Genomic DNA, 12725 nt, shown 5'->3' with positions numbered 1-12725 from the left:
AAGGGGACTTCCCTGGTGGTCCAGTGGTTAAGACACCACTCTCGTATTGCAGGGGGCACGGGTTTGATCCCTGGTTGGGGAACTAAGATCCCTGCACTAAGATCCTACATACCACTGCATGAGGCGAGGGCAAAAAAAAAAAAATTAAAGGGGAAAAAAAAAGGAAATCTACCAAGGCCTGGAAATGGGCACCGGAAGGGTCACCCTTTGCGTTCTTGGTTAGGACCGTCAAAATGCTGGGTCTGACCCGAACACCAACAGTCCTTCAGTGGCTCATGTAACACCTGTCACTCCTCTGTTCCTCTGTCCCCTCCCACCTTCTCTTTTGGGCTTCCCTGGTGGCTCAGAGGGTAAAGCCTCTGCCTGCAGTGCGGGAGACCCAGCTTCAATCCCTGGGTTGGGAAGATCCCCTGGAGAAGGAAACGGCAACCCACTCCAGTACTCTTGCCTGGAAAATCCCATGGACGAAGCCTGGTAGGCTACAGTCCACCGGGGTCCCAAAGAGTCCAATAGGACTGAGCGACTTCAACCTCACCTTCTCTTTTCTTCTCTTCCCGTTGGCCACCTGGCCTCTTCCTTGCTCCCACCTCAGGTGTCTATGCTTTCTGCCTCTCAACGCGTAGAAGTTTCCTCATTAAGGTCCACACTGCTCCTTCCTTCCCCACAAGCTGATGCCCATCGCCTTCTGAGTGTGACCTCCAATGGGTCCTGCAGTTGAAACTCCCATCCCCACAGACACACCTTCTCTTCCGTCCTCTGCTCTCTTGCTCTCCCTACTGATCACTCTACAGGCCACATCTTTTACCTGGTCTTGCCTTTTGCATCTCCCCTTCTGTGTTGTTGGGTGTTGTCATTATAGACATGCCTGAACTGGCTAAGCCTGCTCCTGCCCCTAAAAAGGGCTCTAAAAAAGCTGTGACCAAGGCCCAGGAGAAGGACGGCAAGAAGTGCAAGCGCAGCCGCAAAGAGAGCTACTCTGTGTACGTGTACAAGATGCTGAAGCAAGTCCATCCTGACACCGGCATCTCGTCCAAGGCCGTGGGAATCATGAACTCCTCGTCAACGACATTTTCGAGCGCATCGCTGGCGAGGCATCACGCCTGGCGCATTACAACAAGCGCTCGACTATCACATCCAGAGAGATCCAGACCGCCATGCACTTGCTGCTACCTGGGGGGCTGGCCAAGCACGCCGTGTCCGAGGGCACTAAGGCTGTCACCAAGTATACCAGCTCCAAGTAAATATAATATGCCTTGCCACTGTTAACGGAGAAGGCAATGGCACCCCACTCCAGTACTCTTGCCTGGAAAATCCCATGGACGGAGGGCCTGGTGGGCTGTAGTCCATGGGGTTACTAAGAGTCCGACACGTCTGAGCAACTTCACTTCACTTCACTCACTTCTCTAGGGTGTCAGCTTCAGCAGTTTGAACTCTATCCCCAAAATGGAGGACTCAAGTGTTCTCCAAACACGAGTTAAACGCTGCAAAAATAAGGCACAATTCCTGTTTTCAGGACTTGTGACTTCCAATCACAGGGTGACAGCTGCTACATCTGAAGCATGCAAAAGCACTAAGAGGTCTCCAAGGAATGAGGGAGGAAGCAACTTTGGAGCAGAGAATACAGGAACAGGAGAGGGGCATCACACTCCGATGTGATGTGTCAGGACCGTGGGGGTGGGGGTGGAGACCGGGACCGGTTGAAGGCAGACTGTGAAAGGTCTGGCGGAGCGCACACTCAAGAGCCTTTAACCTATAGGCCAGAGACTTTCAAACTGTCCCCTGCGAAGTCTCAGGGCCTCACACCTGCCAGGCCACTGGCCGACGGCAGTCAGGCAGGATGGAAAGTGGTGTTCTAGCCTCCATTGGTTTACATATCATGCTTCTGATGAGTCCTTCTCCTGGAGGCTCCAGTCCCGCCCACCAGCATTTTGAAAACCATCTCGGCCAGTAATGAAACCTGTGGCCTTAAAAGAAACACCAAGTCCAAGGAGAATCAATCATTTCCTTTGGCCGACACAGGAGGGCAGGCCAGGCTTGGGGGCGGAGGGGCGGTGAGGTGGGTTAAGAATATGCAGGTGTTCTTGGTCAGCTTTGGCAGCAGTGGGTGCAGAAACCAAACCTGGGCTCTAAGCAGGGCTAGAGCCGTATCAAGGCTCGGCCCGAGAGCACAGCGGCCTTCCATGCGTGTAACTAACAAATCCGGCATCCTGCGGCGCACCTGTGATCGGTGCCGCTGCACTCGCTGCTGCCCAAGACTTAAAGCAACTCGCGAAAAGACCCACACCTTCATTTGGTGGCAAAGGTGGGGTTAGCTCTACCCAACTCTGCCGTTTTTAAAGCATTGTTTACAGCCCTAAACCACCAGATAAAAACAGTGCAACGGGCCGGAATGAGACGAGGGCAGAGAGCGCGGCGGGGGGAGGGGTAAGGACCACGGGGCTGTGGGAGTGGGGGTGGGGGTGGGAAAGGAGGTCAGGGAGTGGGGCAGGGGGACTGGGCTGGTCCCTTTCGGGCCAAACTCGTTTCGTTATCTGCCAAACCGGAGAAACTCGTGCTCTTGCAGCCACTGGCTCATTCTACGACATTTCTTTGCTTCTGAAAAGTATAACAAGTACACGAACGTGCCAGATCCCCATTTTCTGTCCATTTCTGGGAAGATGCGGCGAAGGGAAGGAAAAGGAGGAGTTTTCCTTCCTGCATCACACCCATATCTGAAAACGCTGACCTTCGGAGTCCTCTCGGTCAGGGGCTGGCTCGGCGGGGGATGGCTGGCTGGAGGCTACGTGACTGCGCGCTCGCCGCGCCCCCAGCCGCTCGGGACAGATGCGTGCCCCTGGCTGGCCCCGCCCCCGCAGCCCGGGCGGAGGGGAGGGGCGGCCCCTCGGCCTCCCGCGCCCCCTCCCCCGCCCCCCCCCACCCCCCCCCCGCCCCCCCCCCGCCCCTCCCCGCCCTCCCCCGCCCCCTCCCCCGCCCCCTCCCCCGCCTCTGCGCAGCTCCAGGTGTCCAAGTCCTGGGAACCTTGGACCCTCCAGACGCAGGCACCTCCTTCTCCTTCCTGGATCCAGGACGCTAAAGGTCACCAATCTTGAGTCTTGGCTTCCTAGTTCTTAGACTCACAACTTGGTGAGGCTCCCTAAGGGCCCTTCCGGATGCTCTAAGGTCTGGGGCTGTGGTTCCATGAATGATGCTTTTCCACTCTGCAAGCATCAATGAGACCTTATCTGTAAAGCGCCGTGAGTTCCTTGAGATAAAAGTGCTGACTTAATTTGTCACCCATTGCTCGTAAAGTCAACTAAAATGGCATTTTAAAATCAACATTTACTTAGATGTAACCCAACCGTAACAACCTTCCTGTGCAGCTTGCCAAATACTTTAAATGTCAGGCTAGGATCTGAATCATTACTTCATTTTTACAGATAAGGAAATGAAACATTGTTTATTATAATAGTAATCACCATGATATTATTATTACTGAATGATCCATTTTGAGTGAAAAACATAAATTGCTGAATACATGTATATCTGAGAAAGTCTTCTGGAGCCACTTTCAAAGAATTCTTCCCATCTGACCTTACACAAAAGGAAAGAGCAAAGCGATGTTATCTTTTAAATCAGGAAAATAAACAGTTTTCTATTTTCTTCCCTCTTCTGTAAGCACTGACATTTGAGAGGTTTCTCACCATCACTTGAGCCTAAGCATGGCTTCGACAATCTGGGGATCACCTAAAATGATGAGCTGGGAAATGGTAGAAATGGGGTCTGCAGATTTTAGGGAAATATTAATACCTTCCTGCTCCTTTATTGGTTGTGTGGCACGGTCTCCGAGACCCCTGAAAATGGTGAGCAGGGTAGAAAGGAATGAGATTTGTCCACATCCTCTTGCTTCCTTTGTGACGCTTGGGTGATGAATGTCCAAGGAACCTCAAGGGTGGAGGTCAAGCTGTCTAACTGGTCTGGGTGGGCGTGGTGGAGGTGGTAAAGGAATCTCCTCTCCAGACCCCCCTGGGTGCAGTTCAACCTGCACTGCAGGCCTAGGAGACATGACCATGATCCTCACTGCCGCATATATGAGGCCCAGGAAAGTTGCCTCCAGTAAAACAGCTGGGAAGTAATAGGACCAGCTTTCAAACCCAGCCATCTCAAGTCCAGCTTCAGAACTGTCTCCCTGGACTCCAGGAGTCTTTGGACTCCATCGGAGTAATGGTCCTGGGATGGTAGAGACTTGCCGGGGGAAGGAGATGTGGGTCTCTCTAACCTACCATGAGCTGGCTCCAAAGCAGGGGGATTTGTGGAAAAGAAATAACACAAGAGTTAGCAGCCTATGGACCATGGGCTACTCCAGCCTGTCACCAGTTTTTGTACATTTAGCCAGTTAAAACTGGTTTTTACACTTTTTTTTTTTTTAATGGTTGTGGGGGAAATAATCAAAAGAAGAACATTTTGTGGACACTTTTTTTTTTTTAATGGTTGTGGGGGAAATAATCAAAAGAAGAACATTTTGTGGCCTATGAAAATTATATGAAATTCAAGTTTCCCTGCCCATACGTGAAATTTTATAGGAACGCAGCGTGTTCATTGCTTGCATATTGTCTGTGGCTGCTTTCACATTACAAACGCAGAGTTGAATGGAATGGGTTCTTGTTATTTGTGGCCCTTATGTTCTGTAAAGTCACCAGGAATACTAAATCAGCAATACTGAGCCACTGCCCCTAGGGAAATACAGGGTGAAGTTCCTGCAAGCCTCTGGCCACATTTTTGTTAACAGATCAATACATAACCTTATGTTTTGTATTTCTGTTTACAGAAACATTATTTTAATGTATATTGCTCGCTCACTAAGACTGAACCCAAGACCAACTGCAGTGTAACTCATGCTTGGACAAAACTTACGTAACACGTGAATTTTCCTCTTTTAAAGCACATCTTCCTGTGCGTGGGAACACCAGACAGCACTGCAGAGCGCAGCACTTGGGAGCCGTTTTAAACAGCAGAATCACTCACACAGTGAAATAAACATGACACAAAATAGACCCCAGAAAGAATGCTTGTGCACAGTGTGTGAGCTGAAATACGAAGGCAGGAGCTCTTGTCTGCCCTCACTGCTGAGAACGTGGGTGTCAGGTGATTCGTACGTTTTCCTGCTCTTCACACACCCATGGTGGTGGTTTAGTCATTCAGTCATGTCAGACTCTTGTGATGCCATGGACTGCAGCCCACCAGGCTCCTCTGTCCATGTGATTCTCCAGGCAAGAATACTGGAGTGGGTTGCCATTTCCTTCTCCAGGGTCAGACACCCATAAAGTGACTGCAAATGCACACAAATATTGATCTGGGGGGCTTCCCTGATAATTCAGTTGGTAAAGAATCTGCCTGCAATGCAGGAGACCCCAGTTCTATCCCTGGGTTGGAAAGATCCCCTGAAAAAGGGAAAGGCTACCCACTCTACTATTCGTGTGGAGAGAATTTTCAAACTGTGAGTCAAAGCTTCAGTGTCTTCCCTTCACGATCTGCTTTTCATTCAGCAAACATTTATCTATACTTCTACATTTGCAGGAGTCTGTGCTGAGAGTGGTAAGCTGTTCAGAGTTACTAGTTTAAATAGGAACACCGCCCTACCCCGCCCCCGCCTTGGTCAGCGGCTTCCAAGAGGGCGATAGTGATAAAGAACCTGCCTGATACTGCAGGCAGACAGAAGAGACATGGGTGAGCGCCCTGGGTCAGGAAGATCCTCTGGAGGAAGACACAGCAACCCACTCTAGTATTCTTGCCTGGAGAATCCCATGGAGAGAGAAGCCTGGCGGGAGACAGTTCACAGGGTTGCACAGAGTCGGACACGACTGAAGCAACTTAGCACACACGCACGTCCCTTGTCAGTATCCTGAGAAGTGGAGTGTGAAAGGCTTCTGGGAGGAGAGGAGCCTTGACACACAGGGCCTGGCCACTTTATAACTTGGATCATCGGTCTCCGAAACGGATTAAGCAGTTTGCTTGTTAGGACTTTCTTCGATCCAGCAAGGGTGGAGGCAGTTTACAACCTGAGCCCCTGATACAGCGGGAGGAGGGAGACAGAGAGACGGTGCAGAGGTCTGAGGAGTGAGGCAGTACCATCAGGCAGGCAGGAGGGGCTGTGGACTGGTTCTGCGGAGTTTCAGGTTGAACTCTGAAGATTCCCATCTCAAAAGACAAGGACAGGGAACAGAAAGTCAGTTCTGGGAGCAGACTCGATGGAGGAAAGTCTTTCTGCAGCCCTTAGGAGTTCCGGGTGTTAGTTGCTCAGTTGTGTCTGACTCTTTGTGACCCCATGGACTGTAGCCCACCAGTCTCCTCTGTCCAAAGAATTCTCCAGGCAAGAATACTGGCTGCTGCTGCTGCTAAGTCGCTTCAGTCGTGTCCGACTCTGTGCCGATCCTGTAGACGGCAGCCCACCAGGCTCCCCCGTCCCTGGGATTCTCCAGGCAAGAACACTGGAGTGGGTTGCCATTTCCTTCTCCAATGCATGAAAGTGAAAAGTGAAAGTGAAGTCACTCAGTCGTGCCCGACTCTTATCGACCCCATGGACTGCAGCCCACCAGGCTCCTCCATCCATGGAATTTTCCAGGCAAGAGTACTGGAGTGGGGTGCCATTGCCTTCTCAGAAGAATACTGGAGTGGGTTGCTATTTCCTTCTCCAGGGGATCTTCCCACCCACCCAGGGATCAAACCGGGGTCTCCTGCATTGCAGGTGGATTCTTTACTGTCTAAGCCACTATGGAAGCCTTTTCTAATGCAGGGTCTCTTTAAGTGGACCCAGCAGACGGAGGGGCCTCAGCTCCACAACCCAAGCAGATCCAAACCAAATGCCTAACTCTGTCCTGTTCTCCTCTCGGGGCTTCCCCAATGAAAACACAGCTCTGTGGGGGAACCTAAGGATTAAGTGTCTTAAGTATTTACTTTTCTGATGTCTGGCTGTATCCCAAGAAAGAACTCAAAGTACCCAAAAGAGTGATGGACTGAATAATTTTGCAATAACCCTTCACAGGGAACTCTTTCTCACTATCCTTTGGATAAGACTTAAAGGCATCTGTTCATGGGATTAGAGAGACCCTATTCTGTGTCATTAATTGAGGGACAGTCCATGGACATCATTGATTCAATGGATATGAGTCGGAGCAAACTCCAGGAGGTAGTGAGGAACAGGGAAGCCTGGCGTGCGGCAGTCCATGGAGTCACAAAGCGTCGGACATGAGTTAGCGACTGAACGACAGCAACAAACCATGGACTTTAGAAATAGCTGAGCACTGTGGAAGGGGAAACCACTAGCAGGCCAAGCCAGGAATTTTTTTCAGGAAACGGTTTGGGGTCCGCCCTAGCCCATGAACAAGTCCCAGCTTTATTTTACAGAGAGGGCTCAAGGTGATCTTATTCTGGAAGATTTTCAAAGTCCACCACCCCCTGAAAAAATTCCAGCAATGCTTACATTGTATGTACAGACAGAAAACTTGCGTTCCTCTCCCAAAGCCCCTCCAGAGTCTAGTATACCTGAAGTCCCTTCATACCTACCCTGACCCTTCATCTGGGTGACAGTTTTATTCTTCCTGTCTCTTGACACGGAGACAGATACTCAGTTTAAGAAGCAGCGTCTTAAAAATCTGATCCCACTGAATTTCCCCACTAATCATGTCCTGTTTCTCCCAACTACAGGACTTAGTGGTATCAAAGGGATAGTCGTAGATGGAAGATTAAGTAACAGGATGTAGGTTACAGGATTACAGGATGGATAACAGTGTGACCTTCCCCATCCCCCACCCCACAAACACACATACCTCAGGCCAGCAGCTCGGCCTGCACATAAACGGACGTGATTCTTAGGCACTGCAGTGTGGGCCTGAAAATCCTGGCTGGCGGACAGAGTTCATCCTAGCCACCGGAAGCACTAACCATCTACTTTAGCATCTGATCTTATGGAGAAGTATCAGCCAATGAGTCATAGAACTGGGTCTCTCTACCTTGAAATCTGCTCCTCTCTTCTGCCTCCCCGACCCCTATGCATCATGAGCCTCTGAAGGTTTCCAAGCAGCTTCTTATACCTATGAAAAGCAGGTGTTAAAGATAATGCTAAAAAGAAAAAGAAAAGTCAGATGAGTAGATGATAAGCCCTTTCGTGGAGAGGATTAATTTGAAGGATTTGTCAAGTCCAGAGGTCTCTTCCCGGCTTGGTGGAATCCTGGTCTCCCCTTATGGATCAGGTTGGGAAATCCCAGTCTGACACCTCGTTTTTGAACTAGGATGCAGCCTCCTCCCATGGTCCCAGCGGTTTATACTGATGCACTTCAAGGGGACCGGGATGTGGAAGTAGCAACGGGAGTCTGAACTGAAAACCTCAGCCCTTCAGCTTCATGCATTAAAAACATTTTTTTTCTCCCTGTTGTTGCAACCACATTCATTCTCTTCATGCCTCTTCCAGAGGGGAGGCTTTAGGCAAAGATAAGGGGATGTGAGGAGAGCCCCTTTATCTGGAAAGAGAAATGTAGAATAGAAAAGAGAGGGTGGCAGTTAAATTACATACAATATGCTTCTTATCCATTAGGGACACACGTCTGGCAGTTCAAAGATTTTAAAGGTAGCATTTCCCCAAATGCTTTTGTAAGCCTAGACTTCTGTTTGTGAGCTGTTTGTGCTGAGTGAAATAAATACCTGAAGACTCTATTGCTTTTTTTTTTAAAGAGAGCCGCTTGTATAAGCGAGGGGGTAAATGACTAGAGAAGTTGGCTAAGTTACAGTACACCTACCAGGAAGTACATATAACAGAGCCCCCCGCCCCTGGAAAATGGCCAACGTAATTCTCAGTGCAGACAAGGAATGCAACTACACACAGCTCTGGTAATGCTGGAGACAGCTGAGGTCTTCATTACAATCGGGGAGAAACACACAGAGGACGCATTTGGAGTTGAACCTTACTCTTGCCATTTTCCAGAAAGAAATTTTTACCCTAATTAAAATTTCCTCCAGGCTCCACTAGTCCTAACTCTGAGGATAAAAGCTTATTTAGATCCATATTCTCACAGAGTCCAAACTGATAACGAGAAGACGATAACCACCATCCAGTTCTCGGCTGCGGGCATGGCCTGGAGGAAGAGATTCCTGTATCCAGACTGGTAGGCTCCTCTCCACCATTTTCCTGAGACCAGAGCCCCCCTTTCTTTTTTTTTTACCAGAGTGCAAAATGTTTCTTATTAAATACTTTGGTAACCCAAAAACAATTTGTTTTTAAACACAAGAATCCTTTAAACACAAGAATCCACAAAGATATCCATTGCCGGCAGTGGATGTTAAATGAAATCGCCAGCTTGAGTGAATGGCAACTATAAAACTATGCATTTGGTTTCTGACCTTGTCCAGATAACCCTGTTTATCTGTATAAACTCACTGTTGCTCCTGTATTCATCATAGAGAAGTCTTCGTCCACAGTCTTGGATTATTCTAGAGTCTAAGGAATACAGATCTTCTAGGGACATTGTCAAGTTCTCTCTTACTTCTGGGTATTTTGAGGAATGTTGAAGCCATTCTGAACACCATCACAATTAGCCATGAGAGCTTTCCTGTCAGCATCCTCTGTCTTCAAAGGCAAGTATCATCGTACAGGCAGGCTCCCCTGGTGGCTCAGCGTAAAGAATCCCCCTGAAATGCAGGAGCCGCAGGTTCCATCCCTTGGGTTGGGATGATCCCCTGGAGGAGGGCATGGTAACCCACTCCAGTATTCTTGCTGGGAAATCCCATGGATAGAGGAGCCTAGTGGGCTACAGTCCATGGGGTTGCAAAGAGTTGGACATGACTGAAGCAACTTGGCACGCACGTGTGCACACATTGTTGTAAAACAAACGGTCTGTGTTCTGCTCCACACACATTTTTGGAGTTCTGGAAATACGCCAGGCACCATGTTACGTGTTGGGAACAGAGGCAGGAGTAAGGTAATGTTTGCCCCTAAGAGGTTGCCGTCTGGTAGCAGAGCCAGACCAAAACCAAAACAAAACCCAGACAGTGACAGAGAATCTGGGAAAAGAGAACCCAGGGGGAGACTTCACCCACCTTGGTGGGCTTCTTAGTCTCTGGAAGGATGGCTTAGAGTTCGCTGGGGAGGATTTAAAATTTTCCATTCATCTCTGTCTCAGAGTGTTTGGAAATGTGAGCAGGCCGGACACTTTGGTCACCTCCAGAGATGCCTGTGGCCTTGCGGGTGGCTCCCAACCCACTAACTAAGGGCCAAGCATTTGCTGTGGGTTCCTAGGCACTTTGCCAGGCAGGGTACCGTTTTATTTTTAATTCTCAGAAACTTCATATTTTGAAAACTGATGTCTATCAATTAAAGTGTGTTGATTAAGTAAACCTAACTATTTTTCCCATTATAATTTAAATAATTTAATAATCTAAGTGATATATGTGCTCTGTGTGTCTGACTCTTTGCGACCCTGTGGACCATAGCCCTCCAGGCTCCCCGACCATGGGATTCTCCAGGCAAGAATACTGGAGTGGGTTACCATGACCTCTTCCAGGGGATCTTTCCAACCCAGGGATCGAACTCACGTCTCTTACACCTCCTGCGTTGGCAGGTGGATTCTTTACCACTAGCGCCACCTGGGAAGCTCTAAATGACATATGACTATTATTAATTATTATCAATTTAATGGCACATAACTGCCGGTTGAAACTGCTGCTTATCACGGGATAGCAAAAGACACTACACAGGGGAGTATGTAGTTTCTTATAAAATCAACCAAGTGTTTTAATTAGTGTGTACAGGCTTATTGTGCTAAGGCATGGTTTGAATTAGACTTTTCTTGCCTTTTATTTTATTTTTTTTAAAGATAATGAAGTAGCAACCAGTTCTTTTCTCTGGGAAACACTAACTTTGTGAAACAGGGACTGGGTCTGAGTATCAGGGACTCTAGGGCAATTTCTGACTTTTAAAAATTTTGATGTGCACATTTATTCCATTTAATTGGGTTTTTTAGTTGATGCCAGTCACTCTTTTTCCATTCCACTTCTCCATGAGGCCTCCAGCCCTGTATGGAAGGGATGCAGAAACAAAATTCATCCTCTTTAATTAACCTAGGGCATTCGTGAACCTAAAACATCAAGTTAGGGAGAAAAGCCCTTAGATTCCTAGTAATTATCCAGGCGCCCTTCTCTCCCCGCATCCCAGGGTCCTGGGATCTTTCATAACGTGACCTCCAGGCCCTGTGGCTTGCACAGCATAGGTGGCTTCTCTAGTCTTCCCCGGGCCAGGACAGTCCATGGTTTCAGCTACCATCTACCCTTCCATCCATGCATCACACCAGGCTTCTCTTGGGAACTCCTGACCTAGATCATGTCCACCACCCACGGACAGCTCCCTGAGATGCCTTCGGAAGCCTCAGTGCTCTCACAGCTAAACTCACTGTACCTTCCAGCATTGTCCCAGATCTGTTTCTGCTCCTGAACTGCTTATCTCAGACGGCAGCCGCCACCCCTCCACCCAGGCTGCGGGGTGGGGTTTAATCCTCATTGCCCGTCTCTCATTCCAGCCAGACTGTCACCAAGCCCTGTTGTCTACCTCCTAACCAACAGTGTTTCCAGTGCCTCCTCTCCTCCTCCCCACGGCGCCCTCTAGGTCCTGGCGCTCATGATCTCGGGGTGGGGGGACTCCTGTGAAGGACTCAGTACTGCCTTCTTGGCCTCCAGCCTTCTTATTGGATCCACTCTCCACACCGCCTGCAGCCTCTTGTTTTAAAAAGTCAGATCTGATTCTATTGCTTCCCTCCTTTAAAGATTTGCAAGCTTCCCACTGCCTGTAGGGTGACATTCAGATTTTCGAGAAAGGTATGCAAGGCCCTTGTCCACCTCACAGCTCCTGCTTCTCCCAGGTCTTTCTCCTGCCACACCTTCCCTACAGAACACCTCCCCCCACGTGAAGTGAAAGTTAGTCACACAGTTGTGTCTGACTCTGCAATCCCATGGACTGTAACCTGCCCAGCTCCTCTGCTCATGGAATTCTCCAGGCAAGGGAGTACTGGAGTGGGTTGCCATTTCCTCCTCCAGGGGATCTTCCCAACCCAGGGATCAAACCTAGCTCTCCTGCATTGCAGGCAGATTCTTTATCAACTGAGCCACCAGGGAAGATGTTTCCCACGTGCAAGGCCCTCCCAACTTCCTCCCCAAGCCAGGCTCCTCCAAGCTGCCCATCATCGCCCTGCCTGGAATGCATTTCTGCCCTCTCCCTCACCTTCATCCGTCAACACCCAACTCAAATGTCATCTCCTCCTCAGGGCGTCGGGGTGGGGTCACCACTCCAACACATTTTATTGTAATGATTTCTCTGTCTGTCTTCTTGAAAAGACTACAATCACCTCCAAGTCAAGAGGGATGACATATGTTTCTGTGGCTTTCCTTTGTTGGTACCTAGTAGCTATGGCTGTGAGAGCTGGACTGTGAAGAAAGCTGAACGCCAAAGAATTGATGCTTTTGAACTGTGATGTTGGAGAAGACTCTTAAGAATCCCTTGGACTGCAAGGAGATCTAACCAGTCCATTCTGAAGGAGATCCGTCCTGGGTGTTCATTGGAAGGACTGATGCTAAAGCTGAAACTCCAATACTTTGGCCACCTCATGCGAAGAGTTGACTCATTGGAAAAGACCCTGATGCTGGGAGGGATTGGGGGCAGGAGGAGAAGGGGACGACAGAGGATGACATGGCTGGATGGCATCACCGAC

At 49.2% G+C, this 12725-nt stretch overlaps 1 pseudogene; it reads left to right on the top strand.

Annotated features, from left to right (window-relative positions):
- Nucleotides 1–861: 861 nt before the first annotated feature.
- Nucleotides 862–1241, top strand: LOC109553331 (histone H2B type 1-L-like; annotated as a pseudogene).
- Nucleotides 1242–12725: the final 11484 nt, after the last annotated feature.

This window comes from Bos indicus, chromosome 27 (genome assembly GCF_029378745.1).
Source record: "Bos indicus isolate NIAB-ARS_2022 breed Sahiwal x Tharparkar chromosome 27, NIAB-ARS_B.indTharparkar_mat_pri_1.0, whole genome shotgun sequence".
Classification (NCBI taxonomy): domain Eukaryota; kingdom Metazoa; phylum Chordata; class Mammalia; order Artiodactyla; family Bovidae; genus Bos; species Bos indicus.
Note: the sequence above shows the minus strand (reverse complement) of the source record. Positions and strands in the feature narration are given on the sequence as shown.